This window comes from Sus scrofa, chromosome 5 (assembly GCF_000003025.6).
Source record: "Sus scrofa isolate TJ Tabasco breed Duroc chromosome 5, Sscrofa11.1, whole genome shotgun sequence".
NCBI classification, from domain to species: domain Eukaryota; kingdom Metazoa; phylum Chordata; class Mammalia; order Artiodactyla; family Suidae; genus Sus; species Sus scrofa.
The window spans coordinates 85,796,213-85,814,368 of NC_010447.5; the positions used below are offsets into that span (position 1 = coordinate 85,796,213).

General features: G+C 40.5%; 1 long non-coding RNA gene across 1 annotated transcript in view; it reads left to right on the plus strand.

Annotated features, from left to right (window-relative positions):
• The window catches only part of LOC102160458, a 569,575-nt gene that overhangs the window by 324,202 nt on the left and 227,217 nt on the right, over positions 1-18,156 (plus strand). Inside the window, exon 3 of the long non-coding RNA XR_002344204.1 lies at positions 13,510-13,606. This is a non-coding gene — a long non-coding RNA (uncharacterized LOC102160458). The remainder of the gene's footprint in view (positions 1-13,509; positions 13,607-18,156) is intronic.

Below are 18,156 nucleotides of genomic sequence, written 5' to 3' on the forward strand. Positions count from 1 at the left end.
CATTTATTATAGGACAAGAAAATACTTAATAGAAGAGAAGTAAAAGGTGAAAACAAAAAGCAAAGATTTCCCTTGGAAGACCTCACTTGAACCATTTATCTTCCTCTCTGCCTGAGGCTTGGGGTCACTTTGGGCTCTTTTGGAGGTGCAGGCTCTCAAGTCTTGTTTTTGCTCTTGATCTGTCCCCACCCCTAATCTCATCCACCACATCATCTTGCCTGGATGACTCACCAACATGACATTTGGAGATATTAGGAATTTGATGTATTTAAATTCTGAATGGTATAACTCTGAATCCAATTCTGTATCCTCCCTTGGGCTGTGAATTGAATTGAGTTGAGTTTTATTACCCCAGGGACGCATGTCCTCTTCCAATACGGAAGCAAATGGCTTTCACTTTGTCAGAGTTTCTATAAGGATTTTTAAGGATATACTGAATTCCAAAGGTGGAAAACTCCATTCTTTCTCCTCTCCTCACCCACCCGGCTAAATTGACAAAAAGTGAGGGTAGATGTAGCACAATTAGAGGAAGTAGGGAGATTCCATTTCTCTGTTTTCATTCTCACTTCCGTATTAAACTGTTCCTAAAGCATGATGCAAAGTGGTGGCCCAAAGAGGTGGGTTTTTGTTTGTTTGTTTGTTTGCTTGTTTGTTTTTTGCATCTTATTCATCTAGAAAGGTTGCTCTTAGGTGAATTTTCCCAATAACTGGATATAACAAAGTTTGAAGAATAAACTGATAGCTTGTCACTTGCTTTTGGACTGGATTTCTGCCTCTATTTGTGCATAGGCAAGACTTCAGTGTGGGGTAGGCTGAAAAATGGGCCCTCAAAAGAGCTCCACATTCTAACCCCTAGAGCTTGTGAACCTTGCCTTACTGGGCTCTAAAAAAGGTCTTCATGGATGTAATTAAGTTGAGAATCTTGAGATGGGAAGATTCTCCTGGATTATCCAGTTGGACCCTAAATGCAATCACATGTATCCTTATGTGAGCAAAGCAGTGGAAGACTTGAAACACACAGAGGAGAAGCTTGTGTGGAGATGGAACAGAAGATTTCAAGATACTGGCCTTGATGACTGGAGTGATGTGGCTACAAACCAAGGAATGCCAGCAGCCCTCAGAAGTTGGAGAGGCAGGGTATGAATTTTCCCCTTTAGTCTCTGGAGGGAGTGTGGTCCTGATGACATCTGGATTTTGGCCCAGGGATACTGACTTAGGGCTTTTGGCCCTCAGAACTGTGAGAGAATAAATTTCTGTTATTTTAAGCCAATAAGAAAGTGGTAACTTGTTATAATGGTAGTGGGAAACTAGTAGAATAAGATACTCTTATAACATCTGAACATTAGGGCCCACCAGCCAGCCGAATGAGCCTCCACTGCATATAAAACTTCTATTCTGTGAATGCTCTTCTAGGCTAGTTGGAATAGTCTAGCTGCCTGTTTCATATTCGACATCATAAGCACAAAATATGTAACAAAAGAAAAATAATCCTACTGAATAAAGATGATAGACCAAAAGGAAGATATCGACTTGGTACCTATTAGTTCATCCTTATCTCTTATGTTTGGCCTGAAGTTACCAGTTCTTAGATCTTGGACATTCTTTCTCAGGAAGTACATAGAGAGCATTGGATGTGATGTAACTAATTCCTCTTAGATGAAGATCCAGTTGCTACCATGTTTCTGTTTCTAGTTGCTTGCCGTGTTCTTAGAGAAGGCACCAGTTGTCAACTTTGGTTGCAGAGTTTCAGGTGGTCCAGCAGATCCTCACTACTGTGTTCCTACCCTTAATGAGGCTCTGACCTCTCACCTGATCCTTAGGGAATAAAAGCAGCCCTGTTTTTTTTTTTTTTTTTTTTTTTTTTTTTTTTTTTTTTTTTTTAGCCCTGGATTTTAAAGGTCCTTTTCATCAAGGCTGTTAAATCAGAAGTGCAGAGATGAGTCTTTTCATTCGTCAGTTTTCTCTTACGACATCCTACTTTTGGCCCTATGAGTTCCATTTCACTGGGGAGACAAGTCTCAGAAAGAGAATACATCAAAACATCTCTTTGGCTACATTGGAAAAACCAGTCTTTTTCTTATAAGCAAAAGAATCTAGTCACTGGAGTGTAAACGTATCTGTATGACTTACTTCTCTGCGGAGAGGGAGAAAGTTGAATCTCTTGCTGGATAGCCCCTATAGCAAGAACAATGCCTATTTTACATTTTATTCTTCAAGTTTGGAAACCATGAGTGGAACGTAAGAACTATTACATGTATCTCTAAATATAATTATTACATAGGAATAAGACTTCACTAATTTAGGATAATGAAGTGAGAGTGGAGGAGCCATTGACAGCTGATAATCTGGTTGCAGGAAAATTTTAAAGAAGAGCACTTTGGTGTCAACTAGAATACGTATTAGGCAGAAATGTATAAACATATGTTAGTCAGTGGAATAAAGCAAGTTAAATTAATTTAAACATTCTTTCACACTGGACCCAAAAGATACAAATCATTTAATATGAAAGATTATGCCTCTTCAGTGTCTAATTTAACAAATCTAACGTTCATGAAAAATATCTTTCATTCAAGAGCTTTTGGTTGGATATGACTACTGATTTTAGATTAGGTTCCTCACCAGTGAAACCCCCAAAAGTTTTTTTCTAGGAATTTATTATTTTGACCTTCTATAAGAGGTCAAATAGGCAGACACCATGTTTGAGGGTTAACATATCTATCCTTTTGTTTAGAACTGAGCTTATTATTATAACCATTGTTTTCACATGCTGCCTGTTTATTCACCTCCTTTCCAACTTCAACCCAACACAGTTTTTCTTCTCTCTTCTTGACTCCATCAGAATTGTTCTTGGAAAGAGGGTAGCAATGTAGTTGCTAAACCCACTGGGCTATTTTAGTCCTTATTTTATTGAATTGGAAGAAGAGTGTCGTCTGGTATCTGCAGTGATCCCAGTAATATTAACCTGTGTTTACCTGTACCTAGCTTGCCATCTGCCTTGAGAAGACTTCTGCTGGACTGGAACAATTATGGCCCGAAGCCTCCATTACTCTGGTCATTGATCCAACTCCCTGTTCTCCTTTCAGGACCTCCTCAGGGCAGGCCCAGTGCTTTGGACGAGAGTAAGACAGTAAGAGCAACCTAAGTTCTGAGTCCAGGGTAACTCATCTAAGTTCTGATCCTAAGTCAACTCCTGGGGCACCAGAGGAAGTCCGTGTGTCCTTTGGGCTGACTGCTAGAAACATGAAATAACTACATTATTTCCTAGAGTCTAGAGAACTTTTTCTTTTTCTTCACACTTTAGAATCTTTTACAGTCCATAGCATTTCAAGTCACTGTTAGTCTGGATTGACAGTTACTTCTCTGCAAACTTTGAGTTTCCTTCTGTCAGTCATTTGGGATCACTGTCAACTGAATCTCCTCCTCCCTCAAAGCATCTCCCCAGACTTTTCCTTTGGGTAAAGCCTGCTTGGTTGAATATGACTCCACCCCTATGCTTGTTTTTCACAAAATATCATCAGCATGGGGTGGGAGCATCCCTGTCATTAGATCAACCAGGAGTAGGATTGGTCTTTTTTTATTTTATTTTTATTATGAGTATAGTTGATTTACAGCATAGTGACATGTATACATGCGTGTGTGCGCGCGCGCACACACACACACCACACACACATACACATATACCTACATTCTTTTTCTCATACTGTCTTCCATCATGGTCTACCCCAAGATATTGGATATAGTTTTCTTTGCTCAGCAGTAGGGCCTCCTCATTGCTTATCCATTCTAAATGTAATAGCTTGCATCTACTAACCCCAAACTCCCCATTTATCCCACTTCCTCCCCTCTTCCCCCTTGGTAACCACAAGTCTATTCTCCAAGTCTATGAGTCTGTTTCTGTTTTGTAGATAGGATCATTTGTGCCATACTTTAGATTCCGCATATAAGTGATGGGAGGTCTTTATTGAACTTTATTAGAATGTACAGTTTAGTCTTTATTGAAATTGACTTTATCCTGCCTAGTTGCTGGGCTGGCAACAATACACAGCAGTTCACACTGCCACCATCCTCTTTGTTTTATCTGTCTCTCCTTGTACACCAGTATACACTCTAAACATACTAATTCAACTCCTTTTACTTCAACTAATTAGCTTCGAAACCTTTCTTTTCTGCCTCTATATAAGAGCACATCTCACATGGCTCATATCACAATGCTGACATTTCCTCTTTTCATCTTTTACACAGTGTTCTCCTGGCTTTCTTCTACTACTCTGGCTATGCATGATTTTAAATCTTGGTATTTCTCAGGATTCTTCCCTAAACCCCTTTCTGGTTCATTCTGTATACCTTCTCTAGGCCATATTATCTATAATCTCGCAGTTACCTATACTTTCATCTTATCTATACTTTTGATTTTAAGTGCTACTCTAATGACTCCCTCCCTATCCAAGATTCAATCCCTTGGCCCAACCCTAAACCTATCTATCCAGTTCCCCTCAGATATCACTCCCGGGTACCAGAAACTCAATAAGGCTAAAAAGACACTCAGCATCTTTCTCACAAATGTACACCCTCCTATATGTCTAATCTTGGTCAGTTGTACCATTGTTCAGCCCTTGGTTCAAGTTCCAAACCTGGTCATCATCCTTACTGCACCAATTACTAGATTTATAGGCTAATTACTTATTTGTCTCTCTAAATATCACCTTTATAATCTATAAAATAGGAATAATAATGCCTGTTTCATTAACTGGTACATATATGTATGTAGCAGTCAGCATAGTGGCTGATCTATAATTAATGTTATTTTTTTATTATACTTCATTCTTTCCTTTCCATCAACCCCATATCCAACTGGTCATCAAATCTTCTTGTGCCTATTTCCTAATCTATTTCTACTACAAATGTCTTTCTAATTTACCCACTTCTAACATCCCCATTGCTAGGATTTTAGTTCAAGTCACCAGCATCACTTAGACAAATTATTTCAACTGGTTTCCTTGCCTTTCATCTTGCCAGCTGTCAGTCCATTTTCCACCGTTCACCCGGAATGGTCTTCCTAAATCACAATCTGGTTATATAACACCTCTGCCTAGAAACATTTACAACTTTCCACTGTCCTAAAGATGCCCAAATGCCTTTATAGGGTCCCCGCTGATTGGCACTTGCTAATCTCTCCTGCCCTATCACCCTAGGTCCTGTCATTTTGAATAACAGTGATAGGCATGCGCCAGTCTCTTTGGTTCCATGTGAACTTTGAGCTTCCTTTTCTTCTTGAAATCCTTACCTCTTTCTCTTTTCCTGGTAAACTCCTATTTATCTTTCAGATCCTGGTACCCAAGTATGGCTTACCTGAACCTACTTATACTCTTGTTTAGCATTCAGATCTCACTTACCACTTCACATTGTGTTGAAATTGCTCATTTACCCTCTCCTGGGATTACAAGATATAATAGATAAAAATACAGGACACTAAGTTAAACTTGAGTTTCAGATGAACAATGAATAATTTTTAGTATATGCATGTCCCAAACAAACCTTTCTTCCCCTGCTAGATTGACATCACTTGAGGGCAAGGGTTATCCTTGTTCTCAACATTTAGCGTTTTGCTTAACCCGCTGTTCACACTTTATTCATTGGCAACAAAATGAATGAACTACTTAATGAAGTCTAAACATATATTCATTATTTGTGTATTATGTGTTGGCATGATCCTGAGCTGTCGTTTCGATGCTCCGTTAATCATGAAACACATTCTTCTAGTCCTGTCATCTGTCTTTCATGTGGTGTGTTGTTGTTGTTTTTGGCCTTGGCTTGATGCAGTGGCTTGATGTGGAGTCTCAGTTCCAAGACCAGAGATTGAACCTGAGCCACAGCAGTGAAAGTGCTAGTCCTAAGCACTACATCACCAGGAACTCCCCTTTCATGTGTGTTTTAAAGCAAGTAGAGAGCTTGGGAATTGGCTACTCCCACCGTAATTAGCTTTTGCATGAATGAATTGAAATGACCAGGTTTGGAATCTTCACTGTGTTGGAATGAAGTTGAAATTTCAATCACATTTTCATTGAAAAACAAAACAGAAGCAAAAATATAGTTCCACAACTTAACTGCCTTTTCCTTTTTGATCAGTTGGAAGGGCTTTTGTTCACTCTAATACAAGTGTTTTCTGTTCATGCATAGCAAAGACATAATCTAATCTCCAAGGTTTATTTGAAAAAAAAAAAAAACTAGATGTGAGAAGGCGAAAGGGTTTGAATTTTTATTAATTTGGGATGCAGGTTCACCTGAGATTAGTGTGCAGGTCTCTCAGAGGAACCCTTTCAAAATAAAAGCATAACTAAGGGAAAGTTCATAGACATTTTCCAACCTGTGAATTCACAAGGCTGAGTTAGCCAAACATTCACATTGTGCAGATTGAATGGAATAGAAGCAAACCCAGTTTCAAGGTAAATTCTTCATGCTTTGAACTACTCAATGCCTTCCTTCTAGAGAGAACAACAGAAGCCCTCAGCTATTTATAAAATCTGAGAATACCATGGGATCTGAACCCTTCACTCTCTCCTGTGATTGGTCAATGCCTCTTTCCTTCAAAGATGCTTATTCAGTGGTCTAGTTTAACAAATAAAATGCTGCACTTCTTTCAAAAAAGGGACAAAACACCTTACTATATTTTCCAATATGCTATACTCCAGCTGAGGAACCATAGGAATCACACCCTAGAATGTTCTGCAAATGAGATGAAACAATACATTTCAAACTCACTAAACAAATCTTTTACTGTTCTTGGTGAACAATAATACCAAATCTTTTTGGTGGCTGTATGGTTTACACACATCTGAGACCGAAAAAGCATTCTACAAGAAAAGAAAGGCATACTCCAGCCATGTTTCCCAGGGGATTAAACACATTAAAATCAAGAGGCACTCTCATTGTAGGATTTAATTGAACTATTTTTCAGTAGCTGGTATTTAGTTTGCTTTATTTATATTTAATGTAGCTGTAAGTAGGAAGACTGTGAATTGGGTCTCTGGGCTCATCATGCTGACGTGTTCAGGATGAAACTCGGGGGCTCTGCATAGTGGAGTTCTGTGGTCAGATCAGCACGGAGTTATTGAGTTTACGAGGTTGAGGATGGGCCATGTCAGTGTACACTTTTACAGAGAAGGAAAGGAAAATTACACCTGGAGGCAACAAGAGTCAAAAGAGTAATTTCCAGTGAGTGAGCAAAATGAAATCCTGCAGGAGATCAAGTTTGTTCTTGCCAGGAGGTGTCACTGTTGTCAACACACATTACCTGAGATGGAGGGAAGATAGAGGCATTGGCTAACATCATTTGATAATAACGGAAGACAGTTTTTCAGAATTCCTCCTTCCCCCTTTCCTTCCTCTCTCCTCCTCCCTCCTCCCTTTCTTCTTTCCTTCAGTGCTTCAGTTTACATCCTCTATCTCTGTTACATGCAATGAGTATATTAAAAATGCTCTTATTAACATCAGGAGGGAACAATACAGTGTCGGTGGAAGAATGGAGAGGAATTCATGTAGTTTTGGGACTGCCAGTTCAGATACATATAGTTTTTCTCTCTCTTAGTTATGACAGTGATTTTAAACTAATGAAATTCTAATACCTTAAAGTTGTGGGAACGGACCCTTTTGCATCTCTCTATTCCTGCACAGCTCAGGAAAATTTATCTATAATTATCTAGAAATAATAGGTGGAATGGATGGTCTTAGTTCATGCTGTGTGCTGTTATTTAGGTTTTCTAAAATGCATCAGAAATGTTTCAGTTGTTTTTACTTTTTCCCAGGCTCTGAGGTCAGAGTTTGACTGGCTTTATGTAGTCCAGCCACATAGTCTTTATGTAGTCTAACCACATCGTCTTCTTTGGCAAGTTATTTACTCTGCCAAAGCCTCAGTTTCCTCATAAAAAGTAAATATAATAACACACCTATTCTTATTGGAATTTGGGAAGAATGAAGTGAGAATAAATGGGACAATATATACAAAGCACTTTACACAATGCATGCTATATATAGTTAGAGTTCAGTAATGGTCAACACCATTATTAAATATTAATACTGACACCTGGGAAAGATGATGATGAGAGGTCATGGCAGAATCAGAGAGTCATACTGTCTTCCATGCCTCCCTAACTTGACTGTCAGTTGTCCCTGTGGCGTTTGGAAAAGACCTTAGACTCTTACTTTTCTTACCTGGCTCTGCTCTTCATTTGATTGATTTTTACAGAACTTGTTGATGAGGTTTTCTGAGGCATCATCTTTTGTTGGAAGATGATGAGTTGCTTTTTCTCTCTCTTCTCTGCAAGTCCAAATTCTTCCCTTCCTTCAAGATCAAAATCATCTTCTATCTTCCATCTCTCTTCAGCTGAATTTTTGTAGCACTTGGAGTCTATATTTAAAAGCTTGATTACTATCATTATTCTTCCCCCACCCCAGTACTGTGAGGTGTGCAAACCCTAGTTTCTTAAGTAGCTTTTCTGTTTCTTAACGGTCATAAGGACACTTGTGTTTTTCCTGGATTACCTGTGGTACTCAGCTTAGTTCTGAAGTTACAAGAGGGATTGAATGCAGTTGTGTCACTGGTTGATTTATTGGAGTTCGGAATGTCAGGGAAATATGTTGAGGCAAACACAAGCAAGTAGTTTTGCAAGTCTAAGTAAAATGAAGGAAGTCAATGGGACTTGGGATTAAGGGTGGAGAGTAGACTTTGAGAGAAGTCAGAGGGACCAGGTCTGGCAGTTTAAGTCCTGGAGGAAAAAAAAGAATTTGATATGACTGATGGTTAAAGGTAGCCTTACATGGAAGAGATAATGGGTTCTATAGAAAACAATACTGGATTCCTAGATTTGGGTTCTGAGCCTGTCACTCTTGGTTGTGTGCCCTTGAGAAAAGCATGTAAACTCTCCAGGCCCCTGTTTCTTTGGTTATAAAATGAGACTATTGATTGGATGACATCTAATTCCCCAACTGCTTCTAAAACCACATTTCTAAGATGGGAGAGGAATAAGCTACTTTAGACAATGTAGAGTAGACAGATTCCTGGGATTCCAGGGATTCAGGGATTCTTTTTCTGTCCCCAAGGGTATAAAAGAAATAGTGTGGGTTGAAGCACTGAGCCTGCTCTGTCCTAGACTCACTGTGTGCTATTCATCCAGCAAATGTTGATAGAGCCCTAAAACATGCCAGGCATGGGGCTAGAGGTGGATGAAAACGACATAGCTCTGCCTCTTGAGATTTACAACCTCGTGGGAGAAAACAGACATAGAAATGTAAAGCTACACCTGTGATGAGTGCTAGCAAAGGACACATAAATGATAGGTGAAAGGGATCTGACTTGGACTAGCATCTGGGAAGGCTTCTGAGTGGAAATTATTTAGGGGAAGAGCAGATGGAGGGAGAGAGCATGTGTGATGATCCTTTGGTGAGTGGTAGAATGGCAAGACTGGGAAATAGAAGGGTGCAGGTGTAATTTAGAGAACTGAAGAGGTGATTTAGATAATGTGAGTGGGCTGGGTCAGGTTAGGGGGGACCTTGTCGAACAGGGTAAGAACATTGTTTATGTTAAGAATGGTAAGAAGGCACGAGTGGGGGAGTTGGGTGATCAGCATGGTGGTAAGTGGATATGAGCAAGGCTCAGGTAGGTGCACTCAGATCAATAAGGAAGAATCCCAATAAGGGATAGCTACGTCTTGGTCTAAGGAGGTGAGGCTAGAAGCAAAGTGACATAGCCCTATGGCTTTCAGCTTCCTCGCTGCAAAAGAAGGGCTGGACTCAATGCTAGGAGGCTTTCTGGTAATTTATGTGGTTTGATGGAATGGAAATACTTTGAGGAAGAGTGTGTTGCTCTGTGAACAGGTGATTAGTGTATAGATATGCATTCACACATGCTGCCTTTTGGGTGGGGCCTTTCCCTGGATGTGGGGGGTTCTCTTATTTTATTTATTTATTTATTTATTTATTTATTTATTTTTGGTCTTTTTGTCTTTTCTAGGGCCACACCCATGGCATGTGGAGATTCCCAGGCTAGGGGTCTAATAGGAGCTGTTGCTGCCAGCCAATGCCAGAGTCACAGCCACTCCAGATCCAAGCCATGTCTGCGACCTACACCACAGCTCATGGCAACGTGGGATCCTTAACCCACTGAGCGAGGCCAGGGATCAAACCCGCAACCTCATGGTTCCTAGTCAGATTCATTAACCACTGAGCCACGACAGGAACTCCAGGTTCTCTTATTTTTTTGGCCATGCTGGTCATGTGGAAGTTCCCAAGCTATGTATCGAACCCACACCAAGGCAGTGACCTAAGCCACAGCAGTGACAACACTGGATTTTTAACCTGCCAGGTCACCAGGGAACTCCTGGAGGTTCTCTTAGAACTCCTCAGATGAGACAGGCTTTACACCAGTGCTTCAAACTTCGTTGTAGAACTTTGACAACTGTATTTTAAAATTTTTACTCTGAATCAAAATATAACATAGGATGAGAGATTATTTAATTTTCCTCTGACTTAAAACCTTCTTTTTTTGTTTTGAAATCCGTATACTAGAGACAACAAAACAAACCATTTCATCTACTAGCTTTAATTCTGGCTCCACTGGAAGAAATAATGAGAACACTTTGGAAACATTTTCCCTCAGGAAGCATAAATCCCATGAAAATCTCAAGAATTTTATACCATGACTTAAGGCTTCCTAGTATAACAAGAAAAGGAACAATCTATTGTAAATTTTACAGCCTTTCCCCTGACTATAAAAATATATGCTCACTGCAGAAAATTTCAGAAGGTACAGACAACGGTAAAAAAGAAAATTAAGATTGCTCATAAATGCATTACCTATAAATAAATACTATTTAACATTTTCATGTATTTATGACCCATTCTTTCTTACCAGTATAAATCTGTGAGCATATTTAGACATCTGGATATATGCATCCTTCTTTTGCTCCTGCAGGGTGGCATAATATTTAGGATGATGCCATTAGTTAGGCTGCCCTTGTTCAAATTTGGGTAGATTGAGGAATTTTCTACTTTCCTAAGCCATGGTTTTCTCACCTGTAAAATGGGCATAACGATCATGCCATCCTCTAGGACAGGTGGAAACTGAAGGAGATAAAGTATGTAAAGGCTTTACTAATGCTTTCATCTGCATTAATAAATATGTTATTTTTGTTGTATTATTTTACTTCATAGTTTCTGTTATCTTAGATTTTCTTCTTTTTCCTTTGTTCTTAGTTGCTTTCAGTTTCTCTTGTGATTTGGAGGGTATGCAATCTATGTTTATTTCTAATGGCCGTCTTTGACCTATTTTAAAACCTTTCTCAGTCTCTCTCTAATTGTCAGTCAATAATGAAGTGGTACTTTTTGACCTTTCCCAACCATGAAAAATATGGGCTGTTTTAAGGGAGAAAGAACCACTGAATATTTAGGGGACCCTCAGGACATCTGGTTCATTCTATGCATGTGTTTCCTCACTTTTCATAAGAGGTAGACTATTTATCCCACCAAAGATGAGGAAAGGGAGGCTTACAGTGGTAAGTAACTTGGCTATTGTTGCACAGTTTTAAGGTATGGAGCTAGAGGTCTGATCCAATTGTTTTTTTTTTACTCAAAACCTTTTAATTCCTGGCTGGTTTCCTCAGTATCAAGTGGTCACTGAATTTCTGTTTGAACACCACTGGAATGGAGGACTCACCACTTTTGCAGTCAGCCTAAACCAACTTGAGCAGCTCTATGAGTCTTTCCTTGTACCAAACTGGAGTTTGGTCCTTCCATCTGCCTCCCCTATGGTCTGCTTCTCATTGCCTGTAAGATAACACTAAAGTATTTTGAATAGTCAATAAAATGTTTATTAATTCTTATTACATGCTTGGATTCAAAGCAAGTGCTATGAGGTTATAAACCATGATCTTTGCTCGTAAGTAGCCTTTTGATGACATAAGGTCAAAATATAAAAATAATTAGAAAACAACAGGAAACTGTAAAAAATTAGGGTAAAAATATATTGAGCGAATTATCAGCTTATGAAATTGAAAGTTCAACAAAAGGGAAGGAAAGCACGGGGGTGCAATTGCCATTAAGGTTTATCTCAGTCCCATCTCTTACTCTATCTGAAAAGATGTAATTATAATCAAGACTTGGGGATTCGAAGTGCATTATTAGGATTAAATGGCAATGCAGTAGCAAAAGAAACTTCTTCAGGGTCCTTGGATGTTTGATGTAAATGTAAAATAGATTCCACTAAAATAATAAATGTCAATATAAAATCCATTGTTTCCAATTACTGCCACTTCACAGACTTTAACTACCTAATTTAGCCAAAGCATGAGGGGAAAATATTTTGCACTTGAAAATGTAAATTAAAGCATTTTCCAATGCAGCAACAATGTTGTATTATTGAGGTTGGCAGACCTCCGCTCCATCGCCTATGGTCCATTACCCTGGCCCAGCGCCTTGGAGCTTATCGGGACTGCAAGGCATTCTTTGCTTCAGACTCTGTCTCTTTGATAAGGGTTATCACTTGGCGAGATATAGAAATCTCCTATGTGCCAACTGGGGGCTTGCACCAGAAATTCATGATAACGTAAGGGGCATACTGATGGGTTTTTTCAGAGCCTCATTTTTTTTCTTTACTGGGATATGTTATTTCCATCAAAGCCTTTGTGAACTTCCTGGCAATAAAGACACAATGCTTCTGCTTATTCAAGGTCCTTCTTGAACCAAGTTTTAGGTTCTTTAGGTTGCTCAGCTTGGAGAATAGTCAAGTTGACCCATCCTCCAGGGAGTTTATTTTAAGGAAAATGAAGCAAGTCATCTTCAAGATGACTTGTATCTCTCTCATGAGCTAAGAGGTCTTTGTGACTCATGGCTTCTCCTTGCATATGCCCCATTCTCCCTCAGTATTAGCCATAGTCTCTGTTTTCTCATAATGATTTGCACAAAGCGTGGGATTGCCTTTATCTTGGAGTCTACCTGGTAATACTAGCTATCACTTGCATGGCACTAGCTATATGTCAGCTGTCATTCCAGATCCTTTCCATAGTCATATACTCTTTGAATCTCTATGCTATGATCATGCAAAGTCAGGTTCTATGATCATCCGCCTTTTACAGATGAAGACTCTGAGATTCAGGGAGGTAAAGTACCTGGCCCAAGATCACACAGGTAGGAACTAACAGAGCTGGCACATGAATATGGGCCATCTGACTGCAGTCTTTATTTCTGACTGTAATCTCCCTCCTAACAGTACTCTTTCAGTTTTAACGCCAATGGGCACTGCCTTATTCTCTCAGTATTTCTAAGTTCACGTTCTGCTAGAGACTGGATGCTTATGTTCCTTCTCAAATTCACATGCTGAAATTTACTACTCAGTGTGATGGTATAGGAGGTGGGGGCCCTTGGGAGGTGATGAAGTCTCAGAGGTGGAGTTCTCATGATAGGATTAGTGCCCTTATTAATATTATTATTATTATTATTATTATTCCCTCCTCCATACAGGGTCACAGTGACGAGATGGCTATCAGTGAGGAAGGGGGCTCTCATCAGACAAGAATCTTCCAGAACCTTGATCTTGGACTACTTGGGCTCCTGAACTGTGAGTAATAAATATTTCTACATCAGTAGGTCTATGGTGTTTTGTTACAACAGCGAAATGGACTAAGACAGGTATCCAAGGAAAAGAATCTGATTGGCTCAGTTATTCAGTCTGTGCCTAGTTGTATCTTAAGACGCAAGCCCTGGTCCACCCAGCTGTGCAGCTGAGTAGGGTGATTGGGTCACATGGTTTGAAATGTGGCCATCTTGGACTTCCTTGTCAAAAGGGCCATAAAGAGGGTATGGTTGCCTAGATCAGATAGTGGAGGAGTAGATCCTGTTAACAGGCCTCCTATACCCATTGACACTATTTTTGACTTGTAGGATTAAAATATTTATATGTATCCATAGGCTTGTTTCTTAAAGTCACTGAGCCTATGAGCTTGGATATCTGTCTGTCCAACTTTTGAAGTGTTCATCCATATTATTGCTGTCTGGTTTAGAAGCAGGCATATTGCACCGTTCCAGAAAGCATGTTGCCTGCTGGCTTGTTTAACATGATCCCTGTGGAGCCCAGCACAGCCCACCACATTAGCACATCAAGCACTACCTGCTCATAAGTGATGTGTGGAGTACAGAACAGGAAAAAGAGAGTGTCTCATCATAAACAACTTATAACCTCCTTGAGGAGAGAAGTCTCATGCACTGAGACACAGAACAAAACAAATCCTCTTGATGAAAAGAAAATTCCGGCAACATTTAGCAAGTACTCTGCTGGGTGTTTCCACAAATGGTACCTCAATTGATCTTCACAATAACTGTGAGATATATGCCTCATGCTCATTTTTTCAGATAAAGATATCATGAGATGGTAAGCCTTCTCTAAGACACAGTTGATGTGACAGAGGTATGGTCCTCAACTGTGGGTTGGCCTCACTTGTCTCCAGTGAGGACATGCCTCCAAAATCTTCTGTTCCAATGTGGCTTACTCCCAGCCAGAATGAGTCTCATGGTTTTTCTTCTTTTCTACAACTTCCTCTGAGAGCCACCCAGATATGGTACTGGTTTAGCAAAGCTTATTTCTGAGGACAATGAAAATAGATATTTTGGTATAACAACATTCTGAAAACCTTTGTTTTGGGTTTTGCTTTGTTTCATAGACAAGAGAATCAGGTGTGGGCTGGAGTTCAGTTCTTTCAGGCAGATCTCAGAGGAGTACTGAGTTGAGGTCTAGCTAGATACAGAATCTACAGGACAATGACTCCTGAGCTGTGTTCAGCTTGCTTTGCCTCTCTTTAGCTTAGGCACTAAGTGGAAACTTGGATAAGGCTCAGGATAAATCCCAGGTTTGTGTGATCCCTTCTCTGGTGTTTTACATAATGATTAAGAACTTGGACTTAGGTGATGGATAGATCCAGGTGTGGCCTTAGCTGTCACACTTATCAGCTCTGTGAGATGAGGAAAATTACATGACATCCAGAAACCTCATGCGTCTGACATGTGCTTGATAGATGGTGTCTATTATCATTAGTTATTATCATTTCTCTCTCTCATTTTCTAGGTCCTTAGTTCCTTCCCCCTTAAGACTAGCATGCCCCTCCCCCCCCATTATCATGACAACCACAAAACACTCTCATACATTTCCAAATGCCTGCTGCTGCTGAGGGCAGTTCACCCCTGGCTGAGAACCACTCCTGTGAGATTATGGATAGGAAGAAGGTTGGAGCTGCAATCACCTGAAGGCTCAACTGGGGCTGGAAGATCTTTTCCAAAGTGGCTTGGTCACATGGTAGTACATAGATACTGGCTCTTTATAGGAGATTACAGTTCCTCTTCACGCAGACCTCTCCACAGGGCTGCTTGTGCTCTTATGATGATGAAGGGCTTCCCCTAGAATAGGCAATCCAGGGGACCCAAGTGGAGGATGCAGATGTCCGTTATGACTCAGCCTTGAAAGCGCACGTGGTCACTTCTTCAGTATTCTGTTGCTGCTGTAGGTCAGCCATGATTCAATATGGGGAGGGATTATACAAGGATGTGTTACCAAAGATGAAGGCAAAGGGAGGCTGTCTTGGAGGCTGGCTGAAAAAGAAGCAGAAGAGTCCGGACTAGTCCATTATGGTGACAGCCGTTTCTACCATAGGTTAGATTTTATACCACGGGGCTGTTCTGATCACCGAGATAACCAATATTTGTTCTTAAGGTAATTGCCATCATTCATCAACCATCATCTTTTTGGAGGTAAAATTCACATAATATATTTCTCTTTCTTTTCGTCACATGCATAACATACAAATGATTCATGAATAGAGCAGTTCCCTTTTCATCGAAACAGTTTTTTCACTGGTTTAAGTTCTTTACGTGTGAGCAGGGAGGGGAGAGATGATGAGTTGAAAAAGTTGATAATAAAGTTCCAGGATGGTTTCTTCTACTCTCCAGGTTCTGCCGTCTTCCTAGTTCATAGGTGAAGTGATTAAAACGAGAGGAATGGAATATCTGGATTTCTAGCTCTGCATTTTCCACATAAACTGTGTGATCTTGGTCACTTAACATTGATGAGTCTCTGTCCTCATGTTTAACAAAAGGGGTCAACATTTTTATCTTATATGAGGTTATGAGGATTCTACAACATAATGCCTTATAAACCAGAAGACGCTATTTGTTGGTTCAGAAAATATCATAGTATTGGCTTGAGAATCAGAAACTAGACTAGGTTCTTAGCTTTGTCACCAGTGGGCCACATGCTTTTGTGATTATTTATCCTGTTTGAGTTAGTTTCCTCCTCTGTAATGCTGATTTAATAATAATACGCCCGACTTCATGCAGACGTAAAGTTTAGATAAAATGCTGCTGAGACTGTAAGTGTGAAACAGGTGTGAGCTGGGTCCTGTGGATGCAGTGGTGAAAAAGATGTCATCAGTGTCTTCTTAGAGCTTAGAGCTTGTGGGGGACCCAGCAAACAGGCAAGAAGTCACAAAACAGTGTAGCGAATGGTGTGGGTGGGCATGCAGCCACTCTGGGAGCATGTAGGAGAGGTGCCTAACTCAGACCCGAAGGGTAAAGACAGGCTTTCGTGAGAAGTAAGATCTAAGGAAAGACCTGAAAATTGAGACGGAGTTAGGTTAAGGGAGGTAAGTGTGGAAAGAGTGCTCAGGGGGAGGAAAGGGTCTTCGTAAAGAAAGAGAGGTAAGGAGTTCCCGTCGTGGCGCAGTGGTTAACGAATCCAACCAGGAACCATGAGGTTGCGGGTTCGCTCCCTGCCCTTGCTCAGTGGGTTAACGATTCGGCGTTGCCATGAGCTGTGGTGTAGGTTGCAGACGCGGCTCGGATCCTGCGTTGCTGTGGCTCTGGCGTAGGCCGGTGGCTGCAGCTCCGATTCGACCCCTAGCCTGGGAACCTCCATATGCCATGGGAGCGGCCCAAGAAATAGCAGAAAGACAAAAAAAAAAAAAAAAAAAAAAAAAAAAAAAAAAAAGAGAGAGGTAAGAGACCACCCAAGATGGTCAGAAAATCATTTAGTGTGGTTGAGCTAAGAGGCAGAGGCAGAATAGTAACAATGAGCTAGAGGCTTAAAGAAATGATAGCTCTTAAATCTCTTTCTTTTAAGAATACTAAGACTTTGCCTTGGATTTTATCTTTATTTTTTTTTTTTTCTCTTTTTGGCCGAGCCAGTGGCATGCAGAAGTTCCTGGGCCAGGAATTGAACCCATGCCACAGCAGTGACCCAAGCCACAGCAGTGACAACCTTGGATCCTTAACCTGCTGCACTATAGGGAATTCCTGCCTTGGGTTTTATCTTGAAGGCAATGAAGATCCCCTGAAGGATTTTAAGGCGAGGAAGATAAGTCAGATTTGCATCTTAGAAAGATCGCCGACATCATATTTCTCAATGAGGCTGCCATTGGCATTTTGGGTGGGACATTCTCTGTTGTGCAGATCATTCCAGGTGTGGTTGGCAGGTCGATGGATCCCCAAGGGTGTCCATGTTCAAATTCCTGGAATCTGTGAGTATGTTATATTACATGGCAAAAGGGACTTTGTAAGATGGGACCTTCCACCTGGGAGGTTGTCCTTGATTACTTAGATTGGGTGGACCTGATTTAATCACATGGGCCCTTAAAAATGGAGAGGAAATCAAAAGTCAGAGAAGGATGTGGCAGAAGAAAAGGCAGAAAACATAAGGTGTAAGAAGAATTCAACCCTTCATTATCTGCTTTGAAGATGAAGGGGGGCATGAGCCAAGTCATGTGGGAGACGCTTGGAAGATTTGAATGCTCCCTGCTGAGAGCCAGCAAGGAAACTGGAGCTTCAGTCCTACAATCCCATGGATCTGAATTCTGCCAACAACCTGACTGTGCTTGGACAGGGGTCCCCCCAGCTCTCCAGGGCCCTACTAAAACCTTGGCTTTAGGCCTTTAGTCTTTTGTCAGACTTCTGACCTACAGAACTGTGAGATAATAAATGGGTTTTGTTTTAAGCTGCTAAGTTTGTGGTATTTCATTACCACAGCAACAGAAAATGAATACACTAGGTATTTCAGTGTCCTTGGTTCCTGCCCCCTTAATGCTAGCGTGTTTCCCCCACCGCATATTATCATGACAACCCCAAAAT